Here is a 19437-nt window from a genome sequence, read left to right on the forward strand (position 1 = left end):
TAGTATATACTAGTATATATACTAGTATATATACTTGTATATACTAGTATATACTAGAATATACTAGTTCGTACTAGTATATACTAGTATCTACTAGTATATATACTAGTACTAGTACTAGTATATATACTAGTATATATACTAGTATATACGAGTGTATACTAGTATATACTAGTACTAGTGTATACTATTATATATATACTAATATATATTAGTACTAGTGTATACTAGTATATACTAGTACTAGTATATACTAGTATATATATTAGTATGTACTAATACAGGTATACTAGTATGTATACTAGTATAAATACTAGTACTAGTACTAGTACTAGTATATATACTACTAGTATATATACTACTATGTACTAGCACTAGTATAAATACTAGTACTAGTATATATACCACTATATACTAATACTAGTATATATACTAATATATACTAGTACTAATATATATACTACTTTTATATATACTAGTATATACTGGTACTAGCATATATACTAGTATATACTAGTATATACTAGTATTAGTATATATACTAGTATATACAAGTATATATACTAGTATATATATATACAAGTATACTAGTACAAGTATATATACAAGTATATATACTAGTATATACGAGTGTATACTAGTATATACTAGTACTAGTGTATACTACTATATATATACTAATATATACTAGTACTAGTGTATACTAGTATATACTAGTACTAGTATATACTAGTATATATATTAGTATGTACTAGTACGGGTATACTAGTATGTATACTAGTATAAATACAAGTATACTAGTATAGTCTAGTATATACTAGAATATACTAGTATATATAATAGTATATACTAGTATATATACTAGTATATGTACTAGTATATATACTAGTATAGACTAGTACTAGTATATACTACTACTAGTATATATACTAGTACTAGTATATATAATAGTATATATACTAGTATATACTAGTACTAGTATATATACTAGTATATACTAGTACTATATACAAGTATATATACTAGTACTAGTACTAGTACTAGTATATATACTACTATATACTAGAACTAGTATAAATACTAGTACTAGTATATATACTACTATATACTAATACTAGTATATATACAACTATATACTAGTACTAGTATATATACTACTTGTATATATACTAGTATATACTGGTACTAGCATATATACTAGTACTAATATATATACTAATATGTACAAGTATATATACTAGTTATATACTAGTATATATATATACCAGTATACTAGTACAAGTATATATACTAGTACTAGTATATATACTAGTATATATACTAGTGCTAGTATATATACTAGTATATATCAGTATATATACTAGTATATATACTAGTACTAGTATATACTAGTACTAGTATGTACTAGCATATATACTTGTATATATACCAGTATATATACTAGTACATACTAGTACTAGTATATAGTAGTACTAGTATATACTAGTATATATACTAGTATATATACTAGTACTAGCATATACTAGTATATATACTAGTACTAGTATATATACTAGTATATATACTAGTATGTATTAGTACTGGTATATACTAGTTTATACTAAAACTAGTATGTACTAGTATATATATAGTAGTATAAACTATTATACTAGTGCATACTAGTATATACGAGTATATACTAGTCTATACTAGTATATATACTAGTATATACTAGTATATATACTAGTATATGTACTAGTACAAGTACGAGTACATACTAGTATATGTACTAGTACTAGTACGAGTATATACTGGTATATACTAGTACTAGTACTAGTATATACTAGTATATATTGGTATATACTAATACTGGTATATACTGGTACTGGTATATACTAGTATATACTAAGTTATACTAAGATATCTTAGTACTAGTACAAGTACATATACTAATAATATATTAGTATATACTAGTATATATACTAATATATACTAGTATATACTAGTATATACTTGTACTAGTATATTCTAGTATATATACTAGTATATATACTACTATTAATACTATTATATATACGAGTATATATTCTAGTATATACGTGTATATACTAATATATACTAGTATATATGAATACTAGTATATACTAGTGAATATACAAGTATATATACTAATATATAATAGTATATATATACTAGTATATACTAGTATAACTAGTACTAGTATAACTAGTACTAGTATATACTAGTACTAGTATATATACTAGTATATATACTAGTACTAGTATATACTTGTATATATACTAGTATATACTAGCAGTATATACTTGTACTAGTATATACTAGTGTATATACTAGTATGTACTCGCATGTACTTGTATATACTAGTACTAGTATATTCTAGTATATATACTAGTATATACTAATACTAGTATATATACTAGTATATACTAGTACTAGTATGTACTCGTACTAGTATATATACTAGTATATACTAGTATGAGTATATAAACTAGTACTAGTGTATATACTAGTATATACTAGAATATACTAGTTCATTCTAGTATATACTAGTAGTAGTATATACTAGAATATACTAGTATATATACAAGTATATACTAGTATATATACAAGTATATATACTAGTACTAGTATATACTAGTATATATACTAGTACTAGTATATACTAGAATATACTAGTATATATACTAGTATATACTAGTATATATACAAGTATATATACTAGTACTAGTGTATATATTAGTATATATACTAGTACTATTATATATACTAGTATATATACTCGTACTAGTATATACTAGTACTATTATATATACTAGTACTAGCGTATATATTAGTATATATACTAGTATATACTAGTACTAGTATATATAATAGTACTAGTATATACTAGTACTAGTATATATACTAGTATATACTGGTATATACTAGTATATATACTAGTACTAGTATATACTAGTACATATATATATATACTAGTACTAGTATATACTAGTATATATATATATATACTAGTACTAGTATATACTAGTATATATATTAGTATATACTAGTACTAGTATATATACTAGTATATAAACTAGTATATACTAGTCTATATACTAGTACTAGTATATACTAGTATATATACTAGTACTAGTATATACTAGTATATGTACTAGTACTAGTGTATATATTTGTATAGAACTAGTATATACTAGTACTAGTATATATACTAGTATATATACTAGTATATACGAGTATATACTAGTATATACTAGTATACTAGTATATACTACTATATATATACTAGTATATCCTAGTACTAGTGTATATACTAGTATATACTAGTACTAGTATATACTATTATATATACTAGTATATACACTTGTATTAGTATATACTAGTATATAAACTAGTATATACACTAGTACTTCTAGATAAAACTGAATTGCAACGATTTTTAGGATGTTTAAATTATATAAGTGATTTTTACCAAAATCTAGCGTTAGATGCTAAACCTTTATATGATCGGTTAAAAAAGAATCCTCCACCCTGGACTAATATTCATAGTTTGGCTGTACAAAAACTTAAACTAAAAGCCAAAGAACTTATATGTTTGACTTTATCTGATCCAATGGCTTTTAAAATTATTGAATGCGATGCTTCAGAAATTGGATTAGGAGGTATATTAAAACAATCAATTGATTCTAAAGAACAATTAATACGTTTTACTTCTAAAGCATGGAATCCTACCCAGAAGAATTACTCTACTGTCAAAAAAGAATTGCTAGCCATTATTCATTGTGTTTACAAATTTCAAACTGATATTCTTAATCAACATTTTTTAATTCGCACTGATTGTAAGGCAGCAAAAGACATTCTGCAAAAGGATGTCCAAAATCTTGTGTCAAAGCAAATATTTGCCCGGTGGCAAGCTATTTTGTCTGCTTTTGATTTTTCTATTGAACATCTTCACGGTTCTTCCAATTCTCTACCTGACTTCTTAACTCGTGAATTTTTGTAGGGGGGACCATATACTACAACCTAAGGACGAAACCATCTCATCTTACGGTTTTTCCTCCTACGGTTTGCAACTCTTTCTCTCAAATAAGAATATCAATACAAATATCAATATGAATCCTCAATCTCCAGACACCAAAAGAAAACATCCAATGGATTTAGTCCCAAGTAATAGGTATGGGCCTCTTATGCCCACCCATTCCTCTCTTAACCTGACACCCATGTCACCCCTTCGATCCTCGAACGTACCAGAATACTTAATACAGACTCCTCCACAGAGTCTAATATCTACTCCAAGTCCGGTGTTTTCCCCGGCATACCCACATAAATAAACCTCAACCTCTGCCAAATCCGTTTACATAGATAGTGCTTTCTTACCAGATATGACCATTTCTGATGCTCATGCACAACTCGACCCATATAAAATAGCTCCCCTCTACCTTGCAAATCACTTGAATCCATCTTATGGCATTAAAACCCGTGAATGGTATAAAGCCATTCTCATGGAAACTGGTTCAGTATCTATTGTCCACTTCTACCAAGGTACTACTAAATTATACGCATATTCGAAATTCCAAATCAAAAAATTGCTTTCTTACGAGGATTGGGGATGTAATCCCCTCCAGGGAAAAAGGTTACTAAATCCAGAATTTCCATAAAAATCTTATAAATATTCTGAATACATTGAAGCATGGCATAAAGTATTTGCCTACCAAAATCCAAATAATACTCATGTCTGGTATATCCAATTCAAACTTCCTGTCTTGGAAAGATTCCCCAGTTGGTTTCGCCATTGGTTTTTGATATGGGGATCTCAAACCCAAATATTGCCTGATGCCTTTCAGAGTCTACAAACAAAATTTGCTCAACATAATACTTGCACCAACCTAGATGATTACCATCTCTACTTCATGGCAATATATCAAATCCCTTGGATTCTCAAATGGGAATACTCCATTTCTGAAAATAATACTAACAATTATGAGTATATTCCCCAATTAGGCAAAACCTTGAAAGTCAAATGGTGGGACATTTTCAGTACCAATCCTGCCACACTACCTTTGAAACGAATGCCTCCACAACCTGAAACCTTCAATCCAGTGTCAAATAATACAGTCAGTCTTCCTACATTTTCAGCCTACCTCAAAAAGTTGAAACAATCACGTCCCAATGCTACTTTTGGCGAAATAGAGCAAACACTACTCCATGTTTTTGCTCCCGATACAACCATGCCAGCAACTTCAGAAGAAACAGTCCAATCAGGGAATCCCCTATTAGATGATTTCAGCCAGAGGCCTACAAACTGAATGACCCGACCCAACGGTTCGATTCCCTTCTTAAGCACCGATATGACTGCTACAGCATAAAGAAAGATAAAATATTCCCTTTTCCAAATAAGACAAAATAGAGACACAGGAAAGATTCCCTTTTCATATGAAGACAAATCCACGTTGCATAAAGGACAAATCATAAAGCGACATCGCCCCTTCGCAAAGATGCTCCTCACCGATGTGACCAATTTGGGGTCACATCAGCGCATAACAACGGCTCCTTTTCCTTCTTCTCCCGCACAAACGATACTTACCTACCGACGATCGCACGAAGCTCCACTATGCAAGATTCTTCCATCACTTCATCAGCCACCAGCATACCAGAACTCGCCACGTCTCCCTCATCAACATGACATGTCCCCTCTTCGTACCACCTTCTTATCCTGAAGAATCCTTCTCCAGCAAGCTATCCATTTTCGACCACAACTTCCTTCCACCAATCCCACACTTTCCTTCATCAGCAAGCTACTGATTTCAGCCACTCGTCTGAGACACAGCCCTCTATAAATACCTCTTCATTCAAGCAAAGAAGGCAGAGCGCTTTCAAGGAAAGACCAGCAGCAGCAGCAACCAAAGTTCTTCTCAAATAGTTCTCAATAGTTCTCTTCTCTTCTCAATTCTCTCTTCTTCTCTCTCAGATAGCTTTCTTTCTCAATTAAGCTTTACTATCTTCAACCCTTTGTACATCACTCAAAGTCGGTAACGTCCCTTTGACTTTGTTTATTATATATGTGTGATTGTCATCTTTCTGATTTACCTTCTTATTATCCTTACGAATGGCGAAAGTTTGCAAGTCTTTGTATCTGTAACCAGTAAGTCATTTTGTAATCAGTTCTGTAATAAATAGTGATGCAATTCAAATTTGTAATTACATTCAAAATCCATAAGTATACTCATACTTCGTGGATTATATTTGATATTTCTGTACTTTCGATTTTCATTATTATCTTCGTGTTTTTATATTATGTCACAATCTTACAAAAATTAGTAACTGCTAACTCTGTAATTTTTCAATATCTTCTGTAATTACAAGAAATACGTACAGTAATTCTAGAAAAATTCATAGCGTAGATCTTAGGCGTAGTATATACTTGTACTAGTATATACTAGTATATATACTAATATATACTAGTATATATACTAATATATACTAGTATATATATACTAGTATAGACTGGTACTAGTATATACTAGTACATATACTAGTATATATACTAGTACTAGTATATACTAGTACTAGTATATATATTAGTATATATCCTAGTATATACTAGTATATACTAGTATATATGCTAGTACTAGTATATACTAGTACTGGTATATATACTAGTATAGACTAGTACTAGTATATACCAGTACTAGTATATACTAGTACATACTAGTATACTAGTATAAATTAGCACTAGTACAAGTACATATACTAGTATATACTAGTAAAAACTAGTATATATAGTAGTACATACTAGTATATACTAGTACTAGTATATACTAGTATATATACTAGTATATATACTTGTACTAGTACTAGTATATATAGTAGTAAATAAACTAGTATATAAGAGTACATACTAGTATATATACTAGTATATATACTAGTATATACGAGTATATACTAGTATATACTACTATATATATACTAGTATATACTAGTACTAGTATATACGAGTATATATATAGTAGTATATACTAGTAAACTAGTATATACTAGTATATACTTAGTATATACGAGTATATACTAGAATATACTAGTATATACTAGTAAATACTAGTATCTATACTAGGATATATACTAGTATATACTAGTATATATACAAATATAAAAACTAGTATATATACTATGACATACACTAGTATATACGAGAATATACTAGTATATACTATTATACTAGTATATACTACTATTTATATACTAGTATATACTAGTATATATTAGTACTAGTATATACTAGTATATATACTAATATATACTAGTACTAGTACATATACTAGTATATATACTAGGATATATACTAGTATATATTAGAATATACTAGTATATACTAGAATATACAAGTATATATACTAGTATATACTAATACTAGTATATACTAGTATATACTAGTACTAGTATACTAGTATATACTAGTATATATATAGTAGTATATACTATACTAGTATATACTAGTATACACTAGTATTAGTATATACTAATATATACTAGTACTAGTATATATCCTAGTATACTAGTATATATACTAGTATACTAGTATATATACTAGTATAATAGTATATATACTAGTATACTAGTATATATACTAGTATACACTAGTATATACTGGTACTAATATATACTAGTACTAGTATATACTAGTACTAATATATACTAGTACTAGTATATACTAGTACATATACTAGTATATGTACTAGTAATAGTAAATACTAGTACTAGTATATATACTAGTATATATCTTAGTATATACTAGTATATATATTAATATTAGTATATACTAGTACTAGTATATACTAGTACTAGTATATATACTAGTACTATTATATATACTAAAATATACTAGTACTAGCCTATACTAGTATATTTACTAGTACTAGTATATACTAGTATATATACTAATATATACTAGTACTAGTATATATACTAGTATATAAACTAGTATATACTAGTATATATACTAGTACTATAATATATACTAGTACAAGTATATATACTAATACTAGTATATATACTAGTACTAGTATATACAAGTACTAATCTAAACTAGTATATATACTAGTATATACTAGTATATATACTAGTACTAGTATATACTAGTATATATACAAGTATATAAACTAGTATGGACTAGTACTAAGTTATACCAGTACTAGTATATACTAGTATATACTAATATACTAGTATATACTAGTACTAATACTAGTACATATACTAGTATATATCCTTGTATATATTAGTATATACTAGTAGTCTATATATACTAGTTTATACTAGTATATACTAGGACTATATACTTAGTATATACGAGTATATACTAGAATATACTAGTAGTATATACTAGTATTAATATATACTAGTACATATATTAGTATGTATACTAGTACTAGTACTAGTAAATAAACGAGTATATACTAGTATACTAGTGTATACTACTATGTATATATTAGTATATACAAGTATATACTAGTATATATATTAGTATATACTAGTACTAGTATATACTAGTACATATGCTAATATATACGAGTACTAGTATATACAATAAACTAGTACTCATATAAATTAGTATATATACTAGTATATACTAGTACTAGGATATACTAGTACTAGTATTTACTAGTATATATATTAGTATATACTAGTATATGTACTAGTATATACTAGTACATATACTTGTATATACTAGTATATATTGGTATGTACTAGTACATATACTAGTATATATACTAGTATATATATTAGTATATATACTAGTATATACTAGTACTAAGATATATATTAGTATATAAACTAGTACTAGTATATACTAGTATTTATAATAGTATATACTAGTATATATACTAGTATATACTAGTACTAATATATATACTAGTATATATACTAGTATATACTAGTATTAGCATATACTAGTAGTAGTATATACTAGTATATATACTAGTATAGACTAGTACTAGTATATATACTAGTACTTGTATATACTAGTATATATACTAGTATATACTAGTACTAGTCTATACTAGTATATATACTAGTACTAGTATAGACTAATACTAGTCTATACCAGTATATATACTAATACTAGTATATATTAGTATATATACTAGTATATACTAGTTCTGGTATATACCAGTACTAGTATATACTAGTTCTGGTATATACCAGTACTAGTATATACAAGTACGAGTACACACTAGTATATACTCGTACTAGTACTAGTACCTATACTAGTTTATACTAGTACTAGTACTAGTACATATACTTGTATATATACTAGTATATACTAGTATATATACTAGTATACACTAGTATATACTAGTACTAGAGTATATACTAGTATATACTGCTATATATATACTAGTATATACTAGTATATACTACTACTAGTGTATATACTAGTATATACTACTACTAGTGTATATACTAGTATATATACTAGTATATACTAGTACTAGTACATACTAATATTTATACTAGTATAGACTAGTATATTAGTATATACTAGTACTAGTATTAGTACATATACTAGTATATGTACTAGTATATCTTAGTATATACTAGTATATTTTAGTGTACTACTAGTACTAGTATATACTAATATATACACTACTATATTCTAGTATATACTAGTACTAGTATATACTCATACATACTCCTAGTATATACTAGTACTAGTATATACTAGTATATATACTAGTATATACTAGTACTAGTATATACCAGTATATACTAGTATATACTAGTACTAGTACTAATACATATACTTATATACTAGTACTAGTACATTTACTAGTATATACTCGTACTAGTACTAGTACATATACTTATATATATACTAGTACTAATCTATACTAGTATATATACTAGTCTATACTAGTATATACTAGTATAAACTAGTTTATATACCAGTATATACTAGTATATACTCGTATATACTAGTATATATACTAGTACTATATACTTAGTATATACGAGTATATACTAGAATATTCAAGTATATACTAGTATATACTAGTATATACTAGTACTAGTATATACTAGTATATACTAGTACATATATTAGTATATATACTAGTACTAGTACTAGTACATATACGAGTATATACTAGTATTTACTAGTATACTTGTATATACTACTATATATATATTAGTATATACTAGTATATATTAGTATATATACTAGTATATACGAATACTAGTATATACTAGTATATATACTAATATATACGAGTACTAGTATATACAATATACTAGTACTCGTATATATTAATATATATACTAGTATATACTAGTACTAGAATATACTAGTACTCGTATGTACTAGTATATATATTAGTATATATTAGTATATGTACTAGTATATACAAGTACTAGTATATATACTAGTATATATACTATTACTAGTATATACTAGTACTAAGATATATACTAGTATATATACTAGTATTAGTATATACTAGTATTTATATTAATATATACTAGTATATATCTTAGTATATACTAGTACTAGTATATATACTAGTATGTGTACTAGTATATATACTAGTATGTATACTAGTATATATACTAGCATAAACTAGTACTAAGATATACTAGTACTAGTATATACTAGTACATAAACTAGTATACATACTAGTGTATACTAGTATATATACTAGTACTAGTATATATACTAGTATAGACTAGTACTAGTATATACTAGTACTAGTATATATACTAGTATAGACTAGTACTAGTATATATACTAGTATAGACTATTACTAGTCTATACTAGTGTATATACTAGTATATACTAGTTCTGGTATGTACTATTAGTATCTACTAGTACTAGTACTACTAGTACCTACTAGTACTACTAGTACATATTAGTATATGCTATTGGTTCATACTAGTAGTAGTACTACTACTAGTATGTACTACTACAAGTTCATACTGGTATGTACTACTAGTACAAGCAGTAGTCGTATGTATTAGTCGTACTAGTAGTAGTTCTAGTATGTACTACTAGTACTAGTATGTACTACTACTAGGTACTAGTAAAAGTACTTAGTAATAGTACATACTAGTTGTACAGAGTAGTAGTACTAGTTGTACATACTAGTATGTACTACTAAAAGTATTACAATTAATACATACTAATAGTACATACTAGTATTACTAGTACTACTGCTACTAATATGTACTACTAGTAGTACAAGTTCTCCTGGAATGTACAACTAGTACTAGTACGTACTACTTACACTAGTACTAGTAGTACATACTACTAATAGTACATTACAAGTACTAGTACAGTACTACTAGTATGTACTACTTGTACTACTAGTATGAACTACTAGTATGTACAGTAGTACTAGTACTACTGCTACTAATATATACTTGTACTGTTAATACATATTAGTACTAGTACTACTACTACATACTTGTACTACTACTACTAGTACTAATATGTACTAGTAGTGCTAGTACATACTAGTACTACTACTACTGGTAGTACATACTAGTATGTACAACTAGTACTACTACTCTGTACTACTAGTATGTACTATTACTAGGTACTTGTACTAGTACTACTAGTACTTGTACTAGTACTACTAGTAGTACATACTAGTACTACTACTAATACTATTAATACATACGACTACTGCTTGTATTAATAGTACATACCAGTATGAACTTGTAGTAGTACATACTAGTAGTAGTAGTACTAGTAGTATGAACTAATAGCATATACTAATATGTACTAGTAGTTGTAGTATTAGTGGATACTAGTAGTACTTGTACTAGTACATACTAGTAGTACATACTAGTAGTACAGAGTAGTAGTACTAATAGTCTAGTATGTACTACTATTAGTACCAGTATGTACTAGTAGTACTAGTATGTACTAGTAGTTTTAGTAATACAAGTATGTACGTTTAGTATTAGTATGTACTACTAGTACACACTGGTATGTACTAGTAGTACCAGTATACTACATACCAGAAGTACTGGTATGTACTAGTAGTACCAGTGTGGACTAGTATGTAAGAGTAGTACTAATAGAACTATTATGTACGAGTAGTACTAGTGTGAAATAATGCATACTACTAGTACTAATACTAATACAAGTATTACATTCTACTAGTAATACATACCACTAGTACTTATAGTACATACTAGTATGTACTACTAGTACTATTAGAATGTACTATTAGTAGTCCTAATTCTAGTACTACGAATACATACTAGTACAACTACTGCTAGTACTAGTAGTATATACTACAAATATATATTAGTACTACTACAACTGGTACTAGTAGTACAAACTACTAGTACATACTAGTATGTACTACTAGTATGTATTACTTGTACAATATGTATGTACTACTTGCAGTACTAGTACTATTACTACTAGTATGTAGTATTAGTATATACTTCTAGTACTATTATGTCACACCCCAAGAATTTACAATACAGATATTCCTGAGATGTGACAGTCAAAACATATATACATCTCTTGATAGGACAAATTTACAGTGGTGAGTTCTTACAAAGCAACAAAAGAAAGCTAGCTCAACAACCATATCTTCCAAGGTTGATCTTGACTAGCACTCAAAACGAATCCGCAGTTATCTTGAAAAAAAATGTTTACCATAGTTTGATGAGTTTGGCTACTCAGTAAGTGATCATCATAATCCTACAAATAATCATGATTGAAAGATATCAATATTTTCAAGAAGGAGATCTATTAACAGAAATGCATCAACAGTTTCACTTTCAATAAATGCATAATTAAGTATAATCCGAATAATTGAAATACATATAACACTTTAATGACAGTACATAATTCAAAGGATTTCACAAAATACCCTATTGGCGTCCAAAGTAGGTCACCTATATACCCCATTAGCGTCCTTATGGGTATCCCTATCGGCGTCTCAGATAGATCCCCTTAATCCCTGCAGGTCCACTTATACCTCACCGGCGTATCGGATGAGTCCACTTAATCCCTACCGACGTCCCGAATAGGTCCACTTATACCTCACCGGCAAACCGGATGAGTCCACTTGCATACTTAAAGTATTTCTAAATCTCTTTAAACATTCGAAAGCAGCAATATCATGTACTCAACATATCACTGAAATCATTAATATGAATATCACTGAAACCATTAATAACAGTCACTTTCAATAACATTTCAAAAATAACCAATCAAATATTTTGGGCTCAAATTTAGAAAGGTAGCAGTTCGTAAAGACAATCTAAAATAATTGCCAATTTAATATGTATAGAAAAACTCATATAGAAATTCAAGAATACAGAATTATCACAATTTATGGGTTGTCTATTCACAATTAAACATTTCACAACAATGCTGTAATCAATTGTAAAATATCAATTTTTAAATAATAAGGTAGTCATTTGCACATGAATTTTACAATGTCTAAATATTCAAAACAGTAGAAAGAAATATCACAATTTTACTAAAAGCAGAAATATAACATTTATTTGTAATAATTTTACAATATCTAAAATTTTCTAACAATAAACAAGAAAAATAAATAAATTTATTTCTAACAATTTACAACATTTTAAATTTCTAACATAGTTAAAATATCACAACTTTATTAAACAGATTATTTTTCAAAATAATGAGGTCACTTGGGCATAAAATTTATCGTGCCTAAAATTCATGATAATAAGCAGAAATAATTATTTCATTTCATTTTTAAAATGAACGGATTATTTTTCAAGATAATGAAATCAATTACACACAAAACTTATAAAATTAAGATCCTGGACGAAAATATACTATTTATTAAAAACAGACTATTTTTCAAGAAGACGATGTCACTTACGTAAAATAATTGAGAGGGAACTTCCGATAAAAATTTGCCTAGAGAGAGAAAGAGAAACATGTCGACAGGGTTTTTGTTTGAGAGAGAAAAAGAAAAACCTGATGGAGTTTCAGCTTTAAGAGAGAAAGAGAATGAGAAACCCGTTGATGGGGTTTTGGTATTTGAAATGCAGAGAATAGAAAAGGAGACGGGTGTAGAAAAAGGGTAGTAGCAGGAAAGTACAACGAGATGCCAAATTTAAGTTCCCCCAAACCCGCTTGGGAAGAGGCGAGAAGACATGACCTACTTTTGGAAACACGATGAGAGAGAGAGGGGCAGATTCTTCTTTTGACAAAGTGCAAGGGAAATGACTTTCCCTTTTGATTATCTAAAAGAGGTGAGAGATAGTACAGGTTCATTGGAATGATGAAGAGAGGGAGAGAGAGACGAATAAAAGGAAAACACCTCAGATGCAAGGTGTTGTTATAAGAGGTGTTAACATAAAGGTTTAAGATGGTGGACCTATGGTTCACCCAAGTAAAATTGAACCCTCAAATATATTAACAATAATATCTTTTATTTATTGTTAATATAAAAGCAAAAATATCCTAACGGTATATTAGTATTATTATTATTATTATTATCATTAATAATATATACTTATTATTTTATTTATTTATTTATTTATTTATTTGTATTTATTTCTGTTAATACTATTAATATTATTATTATATATATTTTTTTTAAAAGTTTAGGATTGTTACATTCTTCTCTCCTTAAAGAAATTTAGTCCTCTAAATTTATGTACCTGATTACTGAAAAAGATAGGGATATTTTTCTCTGATATCGTCTTCTCGTTCGCAAGTCGTCTCTTCTCTTGAATGGTACTGCCATAATACACGGACTAAAGGAATCTCCTCTTGTGCAACACTTGCACCCTTCTATTCAGTATCAAAATTGGCTGCTCAATAAAGGACAGGTCCTTCCTGATCGGTAAAGGTTCATATTTCAAGATACGGGATGGGTCGGGCTGATATTTTCGTAGTGAAGATACATGAAAGACATTATGGACATTTGTCAATTCGGGTGGTAAGGCAAGTCTATAAGCGACACCGCCGATTCTTTCCAAGATTTCAAATAGTCCGATATAATGTGGGCTCAGCTTTCCTTTCTTTCCGAATCTCATAATGCCTTTTATTGGTGAGATTTTTAGGAAAACTCGATCACCTTCCTCAAATTCAAGATCTCTACGTCGGTTATCGGCATATCTCTTTTGCCGGCTCTGAGCTGTCCTAAGCTTTTCACAAATTAATGTTATTTTATCTGTGGTTATCTGGACAATTTCTGGCCCCAAAAGCTTTATTTCACCAACCTCATCCCAACAGATGGGTGACCTGCATTTCCTTCCATACAGGACTTCATATGGTGCCATCTGAATGCTGGCTTGGAAGCTATTATTATAAGCAGACTCAATCAGGGGTAAATTGTCATCCCAGCTTCCTGTAAAGTCAATAACACAGCGCCTCAGCATATCTTGCAAGGTTTGGATGGTCTTCTCCGATTGTCCATCAATTTGGGGATTAAAGGCAGTACTAAAGGTGAGTTTCGTCCCCATGGCTAACTGTAGTCTAGTCCAAAATTTAGAAGTAAACCTAAAATCCCTGTCCGACACAATAATGATCGAAACTCCATGCAACCGCAGTATTTCCTTAATGTACAACTGGGCCAGTGGATCCAAAGTGTACGTCGTGCGAATCGGTAGAAAGTGGGCAGCTTTGGTCAACCGGTCCACAATGACCCAAATGCTATCATGTCTTGAATATGTTCTAGGCAAGCCAGAGACAAAATCCATAAAGATGTGCTCCCACTTCCATTCTGGCACGGATAAAGACTGCAACAACCCAGCGGACCTTTGGTGTTCAGCTTTTACTTGCTGGCATGTTAGGCACTTAGATACAAATAGTGATACCTCTTTTTTCATATTATTCCACCAAAACGTTTTCTTCAGTGCTAGTACTACTACTTAGTACTACTAGTATGTACTATTAATACTAGTACTAGTACTACTAGTAGTAGTACAGATTACTTCTACTAGTAGTACGTACGTACAACTAGTTTATACTACTAGTATGTTCTACTATAAGTAGTACTACTATGTACTAGTATGTACTAGTAGTACCTACTACTAGTACATAGTAGTAGCACTAGCACAATTGCTAATACTAGTAGTACCTACTACTAGTACATACTAGTAGCACTAGTACAATTACTAGTACTAGTAGTATTGTTAGTAATAGTACATGTACGTATTACAAGTATGTACTACTAGTAGTAATGTTAGTATGTATTACAAGTATGTACAACTAGTGGTAATACTAGTATGTATTAAGAGTATGTATTACTTGAACTAGTACGTACTACTAGTACTAGTATTAGTATTAGCACGCGTAGTACTTGCCACTAGTAGTACATTACTCGTAATAGTACTAGTACTACTCATAAATACTACTAAAAGTACTATTACTACTACCAGTATGTGATAGTAGCGCTAGTACTACCATTACATACTACTAGTACTACTAGTACTAATAGTATATACTAGTATGTACTACTAGTACTACAAGTATGTATTACTAGTAAAACAAGTACTAGTACTACAAGTATGTACTACTAGTAAAACTAGTACTAGTACTACAAGTAGTAGTAGTACTAGTTTGTACTAGTACTAGTAGTACATATTAATATGTACTACTCGTACTACTAGTCTGTACTACTAGTACTATTAGTATGTACTAGTATATACAAGTTGTAGTAGTACTTGTACATACCACTAGGACTACTACTACTTGTACTAATACTACTAGTAGTACTAGCACTATTAGTAGTAGTACTAACACTACTAGTAGTAGTACTAGCACTACTAGTAGTAGTAGTACTAGTACATACCACTAGTACAAGTAGTAGTAGTACTAGTACATACCACTAGTACAAGTAGTAGTAGTACTAGTACATACCACTAGTACAAGTAGTAGTAGTAGGGTTACTAGTAGTAAAACTAGTACTACTACTAGTATAAAATACTACCACTACAACTGGCACTGGCAGTATATATTAGTATCACATACTAGCACTACTAGTGCAAGCTAGTATGTACTACTAGTACATACCAGTACATACTAGTATGTACTGCAAGTAGTAGTACGTACTAGTATGTACTACTAGTACTACTAGTATGTACTACTAGTACTACTAGTATGTACTACTAGTACTACTAGTATGTACTACTAGTACTACTAGTATGTACTACTAGTACCAATACGTTCTTTTAGTGCTAGCACTAGTACTACTACTTGTACTCTTATTAGTACCAATGCAAGTACTAGTAGTACATACTAGTACTAGTATGTACTACTAGTAGTACTAGTGCTACTAGTACATACTTATACTATTACTAGTAGTACGAGTATGTACTAGCAATGCTAGTACTAATAGTACATACTTGTACTACTACTAGTACTAGTAGAATTACTAGTATGTACTACTAATGATACTAGTACTAGTAGTACTACTAGTAGTAGGGCTTGTATGTACTAGTACTAATAGTACATTTTTGTGTGTACTATTAGTACTAGTACATACCACTAGTACAAGTAGTAGTAGTAGGGTTACTAGTAGTAAAACTAGTACTACTACTAGTATAAAATACTACCACTACAACTGGCACTAGCAGTATATATTAGTATCACATACTAGCACTACTAGTGCAAGCTAGTATGTACTACTAGTACATACCAGTACATACTAGTATGTACTGCAAGTAGTAGTACGTACTAGTATGTACTACTAGTACTACTAGTATGTACTACTAGTACCAATACGTTCTTTTAGTGCTAGCACTAGTACTACTACTTGTACTCTTATTAGTACCAATGCAAGTACTAGTAGTACATACTAGTACTAGTATGTACTACTAGTAGTACTAGTGCTACTAGTACATACTTATACTATTACTACTAGTACGAGTATGTACTAGCAATGCTAGTACTAATAGTACATACTTGTACTAATACTAGTACTAGTAGAATTACTAGTATGTACTACTAATGATACTAGTACTAGTACTACTACTAGTAGTAGGGCTTGTATGTACTAGTACTAATAGTACATTTTTGTGTGTACTATTAGTACTAGTAGTCTGTACAAGTAGTACGTAATAGTAGTAGTAGTAGTAGTACGTTCTAGTAGTAGTACTAGCACATACTACTAGTAATAGTACTATTAGTAGTATTATTACTAGTAGTAGTACTTGTACTACTAGTATGTATTGCTACTACTATTACTACAAGTAGTACATACTAGTATATATACACTAGTACATACTAGTATGTACTACTAGTATATACTACATACTACTAGTATAAGTAGTACATACTAGTATGCATACTACTAGTACATACTGGAATGTACTACTGGTATATACTATACTACTAATAGTAGTTGTATGTACCAGTCGTATGTACTAGTAGTATATACTACTAGTATTAGTACAAGTATGTACTAGTGCTAGTACGTACTTGTAATACTACTATTAGTACTAGTGGTACATACTAGTTTGTTCTAGTAGTACTACTAGTATGTACAACTAATAATACTAGTACGTACAACAAGTAGTCCTGGAACTAGTACTATTAGTACTTCTAATTCCAGTACTAGTGCGACTTGTAAGAACTATTTGTATGTACTACAAGTAAGTACTATTAGTATGTACTACAAGTATTAGTACGTACTGTTAGTACATTCTACTAGTAGTACTAATTGTACAATACTAGTACTAGTACTACTAGTATGTACTACTAGAACTACTAGTACTCCTAGTACTAGTATGTATTAGTAGTACAAGTACTAGTAGTACATGCTAATAGTACAAATTACTAGTACATACTAGTACTACTACTACTAGTACTAGTAGTTCTAGTACAAGTAGACGTACTAGTAGTACCTACTACTAGTACGTACTACTACTACTAGTACGTCTTAGTACTAGTACTACTATTATGTACTACTACTAGTACATAATACTACTACTATTAGTACTAGTAGCATATACTAGTAGTACATACTATTAGTATGTACTAGTAATTACTACTAGTACTACTAGTATGTACTAGTTGTACTACTAGTACATACTAGTACTACTAGTACATACTAGTATTAGTGCTAGTACTACTAGTACATACTAGTTTTAGTACTAGTATTAGTTTCTACTATTAGCACATACTAATAGTTTATACTAATAGTACTAGTAGTACATACTTGTCGTACATACTTGTAGTACATACTAGTATTACTACTAGTACGACTAGTATGTAATTCTAGTCCTACTAGTACTAATACTACTAGCAGCACATACTACTTTAACTACTATTAGTACTAGTAGTACATACTACTAGTACTTACTACTACTACTAGTAGTACATACTACTAGAACATACTAGTATGTACTAGTAGTACAACTAGTAGTAGTATTAGTACTAATACTAGTACTACTAAGACTACTTGTACGTACTACTAAGACGTACTACTA

This window comes from Amborella trichopoda, chromosome 10 (assembly GCF_054954075.1).
Source record: "Amborella trichopoda isolate Santa Cruz 75 chromosome 10, AtrichopodaSantaCruz75HAP2 v2.0, whole genome shotgun sequence".
Classification (NCBI taxonomy): Eukaryota; Viridiplantae; Streptophyta; class Magnoliopsida; order Amborellales; family Amborellaceae; genus Amborella; species Amborella trichopoda.